The following is a 13,768-nucleotide window of genomic DNA, read 5'->3' as shown; positions in this document are numbered from 1 at the left end:
GATGGTAAAATATATTCTTTTCTAGATGCTCGTGGAGGCCTCTATCCACCCTTCCCTAGAAATGCTGCAATTAAGACAGAGTATAATGACATGGTAACTTTAAATTGCAATAATATTATCTCTAGCCAAGATAATTCCATGAGTAAATAATCGTCTTAAAAACTGCCGATGAAAACAGAATATATAGCCACCCCCTTGAAAATTTATGTAATTTTGTTGAGTCCTATTGTCAACTTGCAAAAATAGCTTTAACCAACACGCTCAAAATAGTAAGAATAACTTTATACTGCATGATGAGGATGTTTACTGTAATGAGAGTTGATGGGGGGGGGGGGAGGGGGTCGAGAAATACATGCTAAAGCTTTATAACGTACATACATGGATTATTTACATGTAATGCAATGACATGGTTGCAATGTCAAAGAGGAATTGGACTGTGAACTAATGTTATGATTAGCACAATTGCCTCCTCGGTGAAGTCAATGGAGCGTGAAAATTAGTAGCTTGCGGGCCATTAGCTGTGATCACGTGACGAGAGCTCTGGCAAGAATGTCACCCAGCATGGTCTCCATCCCCTCCCCTCTCTGATCACCCCCCCCCCCTTCCCTCTCTGTACGTCTCTATAATCTTACTGCCCCCCCCCCCCCCTCTCTCTCTCTCTCTCTCTCTGTCTCTCTCTCTTTGTCTACTCTCACTCATACTCCGCTCTTAGGGGAGTGAAACTCAAATATGCGTGTGAATTGGGTGAATGCAGCAGTATTAGCAGAACACATCATTAAACCTTTGAGGAGATCGGATAATCCGTTCTAAAGTTATGAATTTTACAATTCTGGTGCCGCGGTGGCTGAATGGGAAGACTAGACTGTACTACATACGGTGAAAATTAAACATAATATTTTCAAAAATCTAGTATAATGAAAGAGCACTTGACTTGACTTAACTCTTTCAGAAAGCAGGGGGAATATTACCCTAACACATGTCAGAAACAAGTTAAGGGAATGTGTACTTTCATAAGAATTGTGTTTTTTTTTTTTGGGGGGGGGAATTCTTTTCATATTTTTCTTTTTATGTGACATATTATATACATACATACAGATAAATAGATAGATGCATAGAAAGATAGATGAATGGATAAATTGTTTTTCTAGTCTTTAATACTCTTGTAGACAAACAAATTAACCTTTCGGAAACGTCAAATGAAAAACGTCTTTAATATAATCGATATAGGCATTTCAATAGAGAAAGAACACTCTAGCATGCAATAATTGTCTTAATTGTTACACAGGAACTGCAAATCATAACCAATAGATGTATAAGCATACAAAACTGAATAGCTATTTATGCTTAAAACGAAAGAATCAAATCATATTGCTGCGATTTTCCTTATGATTGGAATTCAGTGGGATTTAATGGATAAGGTACACTAAGCCTTATTGGAAACGAAATGTATTAATTGATTCAAACTAGAGTGAGGTTGTATAAACGTCGGCAATCATTTCGTTATTCTTTCGTCATAATGGCTCGCAAATGCACCTCAGCCATTTCCCTATAATCCAGCGATCGGAATGCTAAATCAGATTTCTCCGCATTCCTTGTGACGTCATGGCGTCGGCATTCTTTCTCATATTGGCCTTCCAAGATTTCATTAAGCATAATTGATATTTCTTATTACATGTACTTCTTATTACTTGTTGTTTCAACTTATTTTGATTACATGAATTCATTTTCACTGGATACAGTATTAGACATGCATGAAGGAAGAGCATTTCATATTCATAATCATAATAATAATAGTAGTAATAATAATGATAATAGCGGTAAGTACAGCACTTGTAATACGTCACCAATCTAGTGCCCAATTCTGGGTCGCAGAGGAATAAATGAAGCTTATTATGAAAGTGCAGAGGACAAGGAAGATACAGAATTTTATATAAACAATCCAACAAACATTCAAGGAACACAAGATGCGAACAGAATATAATATGACTTCAGATTCTTTTTCAATGTTTCTATGGATTCTTGCTGATCGGATCCTCAATGGAAGAGCAGATGAGGCAGCAGAGATCCAGAGAGATGGGGCAGCAATGAATATTTGTGAGTGTGTTTTTTTTTTTTTGCTTGTTTGTTTGTGTGTGTGTGTGTGCGTGTGTGTGTGCGTTTGTTGTGCCTTTTCCTTTGTTTGTTGGTTTGTTTGGGGTTTTCAAGTGGAAAAAAACAATGTAGATTGAAACACCATCTCTCGATTTTAGGATTTTGAGTTTGTATGCTGTTGTGCGTTTTGTTTTGTTTATGACAATGTCGCTTCTGTTTTGACATGCGCCTTCTTTTTCTTACAAAGACAGCAGCAAATCATTTTTCTTAAAGAAACAACAACAGAGCATATGCTTTATGGAAATACGAGAAACCAGGGACCACAACGAGTTCTGACAATGACAATTTTAGAACTGAAAAGAACAAAGAATAAAAGATGGAAAGATATTATGTCAAAAAAGAACAAGTCTTATTATGAAATGAATTCGAAGTAACACATTGACAATTTCCCTAAACATTGGTAAGATGACTGATGACTCTTTTGTATCATTTTGAATTCTTTGAAACTTTTGTTAATTTTTTTTCCAATTTGATGAACAATCCTACAATGTCTTGTAGATTCAGTATCATGTCTGTTTTCCTTTGCTTTTCTTGTCTCCTTACGTGCCACAAATTGTCATTTCGAATTCAGTTTCATGAAAAGAAATCTAAAGATAAGTGTAGGATTTCTTTGTGCGTGAGTTATGAGTGATAGATGGTGTTTTAGTTCTACGAAATCTGAGTTGTTTCCAATGAGTCGCTGGATATTTCTTTGGCTTACGATAGTGTAATGTCATCACTATGTCATGCAGCACCATATTATGCAAGAATACACGGGCAGCAGCGAAATTATTCCAGCCACGCCACATCGGGATTCAAATGTATTACCGCGTTAAGTTGCTCGGATTTCGATTTCCGCTTCGGCTGTTCGAAACATACACGAAGGAGGCGGGGGGGGGGCGCTCAGTGCGGAAAAGCTGCGCTTCAGAGACGCAATCGCGAAAGAGCGTATGTCACGTCTTCAAATAAGATACATGCGATGGCAGAATGTACTTGATTCCATTGTTGCTCGAACGTGAGTAATTCGTTGTTAAAAAGCACGCTCGCAGTGGCAGTCGGATAGGACCGTGCGATTAGTTTGGGGGGGGGGGTGGGTTCGCTTCCTTCCACCTCTCTGCTTTTCAGAGGAATGAGTTCTGTATCTCAATGGATGGAGCATTGAATCAGAGGTACAGTGGAAGTGAAACCCTTTTCTAAGTCTGCATCTTTTAAACATGAATAATTTTTAATTTCGACTAATGAATTATGTTAACAAAACATATAAACTAGCAACTTGGCAATAGTTATTGAAAGAGCTGTGTGATGGGTAAGAATTATATAGAGTTCAAAACCAACCTTGCAAATATTCGGATTCAATGACGCTTTTGTAACATTGTTAACACCTGTAGCAAATGCAGCCCATTTGATCGTTTGCTATCAGATAGCTTTGTACATAAGAATTATAAAAAAGGGAGTGAAAATCGTTACAATTGCCAAGAGTGTCATAACATAATACACGATTCACTACAACAAATCTAGAATTTTCTTCTTCTTTCTTTGTTTTTATATAATTTGTAGCAATGGGTGATAACTGTTATTGTTATTACATGATACATCATCATTATTGTCGTTATAACCGAAATCATACAGCTGTCAGTAGTACCTGTAGCAGTATCAGTTGTAAAAGTAGTACTAGTTGAAATGGTAGCGCAATCACCATCTTCATTAGAGGGCCTAATAGTGTCATTACCATTTCCATGTATAAAAAAAAAAAAGCCGCCCTAAGCACTGAGTGAGCCTTTGAGGGCGGTAATTACGGATTCAACGATTCTGCGACGCACAGACTACGCACTCGCAAGACTTCGTTGTGAAGACATCGAACTTGGCCGCGCCATTCATGTTGCGGACCGGGTTGGCTGCGAGCGGCGCATAGCGAAACGATGATATTTTTTCGCATGCTCAACATCGCTACGCAACCACTCTTGCCCGTGGATGTCGTCGGTTGCAGACGGTGAGCAGTGCACTCCGTGCATCCGCTGGCTTGAATGCATGCAATTGCGATCGCCGCGACAACCGTCCTACCGATAGCTGTAAGGACTATTTTGGTCGTGCGAGTGTGGAAAGCTCATCTCGGACTGCACTTGCCCACAGCACGCTGGTCTTACGGCCGGGCAAGCAGCTGAGCTCATTTCAGCCAAATCAAAATTCCGGAGGAAATTGATGCTACGTTTTCTTAGCTTTTCAGAGACAACAAAGGACCATCATCACTTCGCCATACTAGAGGTAAGTTACTTACCAGATCTGTATAGTGTACGGTTATTATACTGTATCATCACCAGAGTCCTTGTGGAACTCGGCAATTTCTGTGTTGCAATCATAGTTTATCCTTGAACGTATTGTACGAGATGACAGTGCATGCGTTACCAATCTCCACAAATCTAACATAATTATCATTATCTAATAATTGTGCCTTGCAGTAAATGTGACAGTAGGTTTACATCTCGCATTTCATGTTCAGGTGAATTTTAAATATCCTATCCAATATGTGAAAAGAAAAACACATTTCTGATTTCGAAGACAATCGGTTTTTGATCTTTTTTTTTCTGACAATTATTGTAGGACTGAACGAAATCTATCTTACCGATGAGCATATCTTGTTCCATCTATGAACATCAGATTTCATCAGTGCTGTCATTCTTAAATCCGCTACTTTCTTGTGGCTCTGATTCCATTCATAATACAGGCTTAATGTAAAGTTAGTTAATTGGGCTCAAAACCCGCCCCTCCATCACAAGAGTTCCTGCCAACACCAAGCGTAACACCCACATTTCTTCCAAATTCTGTGATTAAACCCTGTGTCACATTGACATTTCGGGGTTTTTTTCTGTGTGGACTTCCTTCTTCGTTCCTACTTCTCAGTACTTTAAAGCCTCTCTTTGTTTGGATACTTATGTTATCCGGACGTGTGCTGGCAACTTCTTTACACGGTTTTTCCCCTTTCCTTTTGTAGATAAAAGCATCGTATAATATCGGAATTATATTCCATATATACTCCATCCTTACTGCTGAAAATGAAAATAATGTATAACATAGTAACATCAACAACTCAAAACATTGCAAACTTTGCATAAGAACACCCATTTCAAGGCAAGTGTATGTAGGCCTATTATATGCGTTGTATGTTTCTTCCTTGTTCCCTGCTAACATGCCCCTTTCATGTAATTTAGTTTGCAGAGTATGTTATTGGCGATTAGACGCCTAGCCGTGAATTTCATTACGGCTATTTGATGTCGTGGGTTGTTGTTGTTGTTATTTTCGTAGACAGATTTTCTTTTTTTTTTTGACGAATGGGAAATGAAAAGGTTAAATTAAGGCATTGACATTTTGGATGCATGATGTAAAAACATCTTTGAAGCAAGGACGGCGGCATTTGCCTTTTTAATAGGAATCATTTGTGAATTCTGGGCCCTTTGGACTTAAAAAAAAAAAAAAACAAGCCATAAAAATCGAAGTGCAATCAATAAGAATCGTTACCACAAAACTCATCGCACATGCATCGAAATAAAAGGCAGTAATTCATTGCACACCACTCCTATTATCTGACACAAGAAAACTGCTTTTAGAATTCAGAACCTATCCTTATGTTTTATGCGGGCCACCATGGCTCTAGAATTCTCCGTTCTTGATTTTGTTTTTATTCTTTATTTTTGTTTTTGTTTTTATTTTGGTTAATTTTGTCTTTTAGACAAGTTTGGATTGCGTTGACTGATTATATTGAAATGCACATCTGTATTCATTGTATGAAATGAGGGTGACAAGCATAATATCAAACATTCTTTCAAAAACGTTTGACGGTGGTGCAGAATGCTAAGGATTTTAAATTACATTACCCTTTTCATTTCTGGTACTTTCTAAGTCTGCTTTGAGATGGCTGATGCCTTTTAGAATATTCATTTCAGTTAAGTTTTTCATCCAGTACTGAACGAGTTGAGAGGCAGCTAGCCACAGACATGGTCGAGATTTTCCTACTAATTTTGCTCAAGTTGCAGTCAGTTAGTGTTCAAATAGATTTACATCTACTACCCACTTAGCTCAACTATACGAAACGGAGAAGATAAAACCTACTCGTTGTAGTGTTTTGCATAATCTCAGTCTCTCGTTTTTGCAAATCATAACTTTCCTGCTGTTTGTTATTTTTCGGGTTGTTGTTGTTTTTTCGGGTGGTTGTTATTTTTCAGTTGTGTGTGTGTGTTTGCTTGGCTTTTTCTGGTTGCTTTGTTTCCATAAAATCACGATATCCCCACGAATGGTGAATGTTTGAGGTGCCTGGGAGAGCGTACTTCATTGAGTACCCCATTCTGCTCGGTACAAGGACGACACCGCTGCATATCGCTTTCTCAGCTATGCAGCCCCAATCAACTCATGATCAACTGGAGCACGGAGAATGCTCTCCATGGCTGAAAGAAATATCACTGACTGAATCATTTCACTGCCATGCCGAAGTTTGCATTCTGGTGACATGAATACAGTTCTCAAACATTTTTTTTTTCCTTTCCATCTTTTAAAGGTGCATGGTGTATAGAATTTGCCTACTTCTTTTTCTAAGAATTCTAAGTATCGGCCGGCTATAGATTAACATCGACGAATTAAACAAAAGCTCTCAATCACAAAGACTGATACGTGTCCTCATTTCGTCTTGCACTTTCCCGTGATTTAAACCCTTACGCTCTTCACTCACCGCACTAGAATGATTGCGATCTGTGGTTTGCGTCATAAGTTTCAAGCTTTCCACTTCAGACGTGCTCCATGCATCAAGTTCTCACCAGTAGAAGACGATGCCATGAACTGGTACTAGTATGTATGAACAGACAGACACTCAATGCAGGCACTCGCATTGTGCAAGGATGATATCCCCCTGGGGGGGGGGGGGGAGAGCGGGTAGCACGAGACACAATAATGTAGACAATACGATGTGTAGAGTTTTAAGGTTTGCCTGTGTGAGTCAAATTCTATACGTGCTCTTAGGAATGAACTACAATGTACAGCAAAAGTTTATCTCAGAAATCAATATAGATAGATGAGCTGTAGATAACAGGTATATCTTAATATCTACAATGGAATATATAGATAGACAGGTGATAGGTACATATACATTACATATACATTACATATCATTTTGAATTTATATCCATTTCCCACAAAAATGCAATGCAATTCACATGTATAAAGTTATAAATAATCAATACAACATTGTGATAAAGGACAAATACTGTGAACGAAAATACAAACATACATACGACATACATACACAATACATTGAATTAAGAACTGACATGTTGAGAACCTATGGCCCCCTGCATGCAGAAAAAAAAAAAGAAACAAAGAAAAATATTTGCATATAGAGCCTTGATAATGGCGTGTCAGTTATGTCGTGACTGTCCGTTTTGGAGTATGGGTACCTTCGAAAACAAAAACATAAAACAACGGCGAGTATATCTTGTGATCCTTAACGTCTGAACAATGATACACCAATCGATATGTCAATCAATCAGTATACCCTTGGAATTGTGGTCATTCTACCTCGAATTCAAGTCGCCAGTCTTGCAGGAGTTTGCTTTACTGCTACTCAATCCGCTCCGGAATGTGATTCTTTGTAAATGTCATGTATCTTATCGTCCTGAGAGATAGAAAGAAAAAGAAAGAGAATGATGAAATAAAAACAAAAACAATGTCTTGATCGAAATGTCCTTCGGTCAGTCTCATCACATACAGTTGATAACCCGTACCGTAGGCCAAAATCCTCCCCGTGTCTGTCCCATTTGTTAGCTGATTGGCTCAATGTGATAGCCCGCTCCGACTTTGTGGCTCAAAGGGCCATCCAGGTATACTAGTAAGTTGGATTCCCCTATATATAATTAGCATGTATGTAATTACTCTTTAATTGGATGGGGCGATAACGCCCGCTTTGATTCTTGGAAGAATTCCGGAAATATACAATACGCAATTACGGATGTAGAAGGGGTGTATTCTAATTAATGGAAATGGCTCCCGAGCACACCATATATATTGCGTTTTTATTCTTCAATGTATGTAATATCAACCAGAACTGATATGTGAGAAGGATCGTCTTGCTGTGCGCATTGGTACGTAAAACTTGTGTGCATGTCTGGACATAGTCCTCAGTAATTAGCAACTGCGTGAGGATTGGAAGAATGGGAGTAAATTTTTGTTGTTTGATTGAGCAACTTACAGCACCATGTTGTTCAAACATCGCAAGTCGTTCTTAAAGTTTGCCGAAATTTATCAAATATTTATGTCTTTAATCTCTCTTACTCAAATATGCAAAAACCGGTGAGCTCGTGTCTGTACAGAAGACCACTGATTTCTGACAAAAACTGTGACTTTTATGTTTGTTTGTTTGTTTCATTTTCCATCTGAGAAAATGGCTGGTAGCCCATATTCAGCTGCATTTACAGTAGCTGGTTTTCCACGGGGTCCTGTCAGATGGATTTCGTGTATGTTATTGTTTTTTGTTTTTGTTTTTACTGGACCCTCCAATATGTTTTGATACACATCGTAACACACGATACACAATTACACGATGGTAGTCTTTAGGACACAGCGTAATGTGCCGCAAAGAAGAGTAGTGACTTTAAGGTATATAGTCATAACAAAATTTGCCGAGTGCTCTAGAATCGTAACGTCTGCGGGGCTCCCATTGCACGGAATGCTTCAATGCTATGACAAGTCAACGAGACTCCAAATCGTGTCATTGAATCTCGTGTCTGACAGACTGCCACTGCATCTCTTCTTTATCTCACCATAGATCATGGAACATCGTCCAATGCAAATGACTACTTCTTAATTTCGATGCTGTGCGCCACAGATATCTTAATTTTTGCAGAGTAGAAAGGATGCTGTATAAGTAAAATGTAAAATGCATGTAACTAGTAGGTCCTAGGGGCCTAGCTGTTTCATAAAGATTGTTCGTAAGATTCATCTTACGATTGGTGCGATTCAAAAAAGTTATACTCGACCTGCTATCAAGTCTGTGCTTTAGATCGAGCATAAGTATCTTCATGAAATAGACTTACGATCAGGATTGATCGTAAGCTCGATGCGCTGAATTATATAAGCTCAATAAATCGAGCGCATGATATCAATCGTAACCCTATATGAAACAGACCCAGGATTTTACATTCACGAAGTCAATTTTGACTGTTATTTTTTTTTTCTCTCAGTCCTTCTCGTACAATCTAGTGCTGCCCTCCCCCACCCCCTCTCTCTCTACTAGTCTAGTATGTTCCTAGCTATCTTTTCATCTCTTTGTCTTCCTGCTACTCTTTCGCCATTCTAGTTCTTCTCCTCGTCTGTCTTCCTGTCCGCCTTTTTTATCCCTCTCTTTCAATGTCTCAATCTTATGGCCGTTAGATTCTGAAGTCACGTTTTCTATCTTTAAAAATGGTTGCGATTGTTAAAGGAACTATGCAATGTAAATGTATGTTGACTTGCGTGGTTTACGTCCCACTCCTTCCTTTCATAGTTTTCGTTATTAGGTTGTTTGTTTGAATAAGACTACTACATTTTCATCTAGGGTCCTATACAATACAAGCTTTGCTTTTCAGTATAAGGTCCCCCATATTTCATGTGTGTAAAAATGTCTTCTCTTTTAATTACGACGTTATGTCACATCAAATGCATTATACCGTCAAAATCACGTGTTTGGCCAAATGACTGTACGTATTATACATTTTCTTATAAGTTATAAGTTATAAGTTAAGTGTGTGTTTATAACACACACACACACACACACACGCACACACACATACACACACGCACACACACACACACACACACACACACAACTTCAAATCAAGATTCTGCCAGTGACACAATCCGTCAATAATTGCTAAAGTAATAGGATTAATAATGGTCATTGGAATGACCTTTAATTTCATAGTCTGAGCATAACTTGCATGTTTCCATCTTATTATCAGATTATGATTAACTAAAGACATTGCAGGTAAACATGGAAGTTTCCCTCGGTCTAGGGGTAGGTACATTCCAGTGTTATATAGTTAATCAAATTATATGTTGTGCTTAGGCGATGATTGAAAATGATATCATGTCATCGGCAAAATTTTGGTGTGGAAGGGTTTTTTTTTAAAGCGCATCCAAGTGTAATCTGAAGATAAAAATATACAAATCATTAAGATGACACATTCTAGATATTCTTACTGCCGCAAAAGTGATGATCAGAGTATTATGAATCAATACAAGTGAACAATGGCATTTGCATTGCATAGGCAGATAGTCACTTTAAGAGAATTATGTTTTATTTTTAACTTTTCTCTCCCATATGTGAGTGTGTGGAGGACAGCATTCATGCCATTGCTATAGGCCTATGTATTGCGTGTCTGTAGTAGAATGAGGTGGGGCGGTAGGTGGGGGGAGGGGGACGAAGGAATTATATGGCGGCACAAGGGTTAGAGGCGCCAAAATTCCATCGAAGTAAGAAGTGTGTGACTCGTGTGAGGACTGGTTTTATGTGTATGTACATGTGCGCGTGCGTGTGTATTATGTGTGTGTGTATTTTCTTTTGGGAAATTTCCCCGTTTGTTTCTTCCTGTGCTTCGTTTCTCCATGGAGCTGTCTCTGTTAGTAGCTCCATGGTTTCTCCATTGTCGAAACGTCGACGAAAGCACCTGCTCAACGCAGAAAACGAAACGCAAATTACGAAGGGTAGGACAAATGCTATTGTAGCGTTTCTATAAATCGCTACTTCCCCGTGGTGGTTAATAGCATGCAATTATTGTGCTCGGGTATTGTGTATTATATTTTTTGGAAGGGAATAAAGTACTCTAGGGTGAAAAGTCACTCATGGGCCAACTGGCGCGTTATGAAAGCTTGCTTTGTTGGGGTACGGCCCATGAAATTGGCACCGCCAATGGCTTATACCTCTGTATGAAAAACTGTGTTGGGGTTGACAGAAGCACAATTTCAACACTAAAGTAGTACGGCGTGATGCACGCGATCGAAGGTAAGTTCTTCTCTGTCGCTTAATGTAAGTCAGCACATGTACAATCGTTGATTAAAATGACTTATCTATTGTATGTGTCACAGAGCATTTTGATAACTTTTGATGATGACCGATATTTTAATGAGGTGCAGTGTAACAAACATAATCATTACCGATGACAGTCAGCTGTTAGTGATAGTTTTCGTCGTATCAAGGAAAAGATAAGGTATAGATGCGGTAAAGTTCTTTTTGATTTGCCCTCTTGGGTTTGCAGGGATTTCTGAACGTTTCACATTTATGAGGAAATTATCTTGCCATGTTAAGATTCAAACCAGCTTTGTAGAATTTAATTTCGTGCAGTGTCAAATGTGGCTTAACTTAATGAAGAATAATTCTTTGATATACTCTATATGGCTGCACTTATCATTTTCTCAGTATGTACATTAATCTTTGCTTTTCTCGATTGAGCACAAGTGTGTTTTGAACTATTATTGTAGTGGCTTTCGAGTAAGTGTGACGAATAAGTTAATGGACACCGACAAGATAATGAGCAGAAATCATGAGATTTCCTATGTGTTTGTGTTTTCTATTTATGTGAGTGCTTGAGTGCTTTTTATTTCAACATGTGTCACTTGTCCCACCAACTTTGTCCAGAAGATGATAATACTAAAATTAGTCTATCGATCCCGGAAACCCCATAATGTGGAGGATCGGTGAACATGGTAAAGCACCGCAGCCCCGAACTGCACGACTGCGTCAACTACATTATAGGCCTTCGTAATTATGTTAACACTGCCATTCGCCCCCTCCCCTTCCACTAACACATTTTCCTCAAGTTCGGACACGTTGCTTCCTTTCGTAGTCGGATTAAAGTTATTCTTGTTCATCCTGTTCTCATCCATCAGGTTAACCGTTTTAAAGAGAAACGTTTCATCTCCAATCCCCTAACTCCATTTGATTAACACCGACAATACAGTGCAAGAATGGACGCATTAATCCCAGAAGTGATTTCGCTCAATTGGCAGGGAAGTTGACAAGGATGTGACTATAGGTGCTAGGCTTGAGCGATTTCAAATTAATCAGTGGACAATAAGTTGGAGCTGGCATTAACCGGTGGGATTCAGCAGCATAGTTTGATGAGAAGCTTAATCTGCAATGTGTTGACTGCTAGACAGTGGATGGTTCTTCTGTTGGTGAATGGTTAGGAATCCAGTTGGCTGTGTTCTTTGGGGGCCTGTATGTTACTCGCCACTTAATCGTGTTTTTTTTTTCACTTTAAGCATTGGAGCGCGGAAAGGCGAGCAGGTTACCGACCCCTTCGCCCTTGGTGCGTATTGTACTTCATTACTTTATTGACTGTGACGTATGCGTCACGTGGATGGGGTTGAATCGTACATTAAATGCCTTTACATGTATTAAAGACTTGGAGCCAAGAGGGGTGCAAAGCTTTGGAGCGAAAGAGTTCAGGGAAGATTACCTCGAGAACAGGACACCTTGCAGTATTTCTTAATCAGATGTCAAGATGTTGCATCATTCTGTTATGGGGAAAAGGCTTCGTTTTTCTGCTGCGTATCCATGGATACTGAGACAGCGCTAGTCGACAATGTGCAGGTGCATCACACTTGTCAACTTATCGTTTTAAAAGTAAGTAAATAATAGTGAGGAGGAACAAAGAAAACAGACTGCAGAAATATATGCAGTTTTCTCTTATTTATCTTAAAACAAGGGATATATTAGGACAAAGGAAACACTGTTTGATTTCTCTAACGTTGTTCTATGAGTTTTGACACTTTAAATTATATCAGTATTCTTACATTTCTGTACGTACGTGATGTATGGACTCGGTTATGTTGCACTGATGAAGGCATTTTTATTTGTAATAAAATCGATGGTTGTTTGCATACTTGTCGACGATGGTGTAAAGGGGGAAACAATATAAAAGCGGGAAGCGTTGCATTTTCATGGCTGTGGTCTATCCTTAATTGCTCCTCAAATCCTTCAAATCTATTGACAGGAATATGCATTACAATATACGCTGTATATTATTATACAAAATTATACACCAATCAAAATTGTCAAATGCTGCATGTGGGGCGCCGTCACTCGATCAAACACTGGACAGGGTGCCGTTGTTGTTGTTGTTGCTGCTGCTGTTGCTGTTGTCACACTTTTTATCACTTTTCTTCCCGCGAGGAGGCGGGGTGGTATGACCACTATGAAGTTGTAATCGATCTGCTAAGGTTGAAGGTAAGGAAAACACGACTGGGGGTTTTCGCAGCCGCCGCCGCCATGCCAGACGGATGCAGTTTCACAGTACATGTGAGGAATATCACCCCATTCTTGCTTTATTCCTTTCTTTCTTTCTTTCTTTTCTTTTCTTTTCTTTCTTCTTCTTCCTTTGTTTCTTCTTCTGCCTCGCTCCTGTGTGCTGCTGCTTCGCGAATGGACAGCGGTATCAGCCTCCATGCCTCCAGCTATCATGTTCTTTCCATAGTGACAAAGATTGTGTATTGGGGGGGGGGGGGGGGAGGGGTACTATTTGTACGAAACTCAAGTATGAGAGTGCATGTCGATAATACTTCAATCGTCATGATAACATGTAACATCGCTTATATCAAGGAGCTCTGAAGCTCCTTGTAT

This window comes from Diadema setosum, chromosome 5 (genome assembly GCF_964275005.1).
Source record: "Diadema setosum chromosome 5, eeDiaSeto1, whole genome shotgun sequence".
Classification (NCBI taxonomy): domain Eukaryota; kingdom Metazoa; phylum Echinodermata; class Echinoidea; order Diadematoida; family Diadematidae; genus Diadema; species Diadema setosum.
This window is presented reverse-complemented; position numbering follows the sequence as displayed.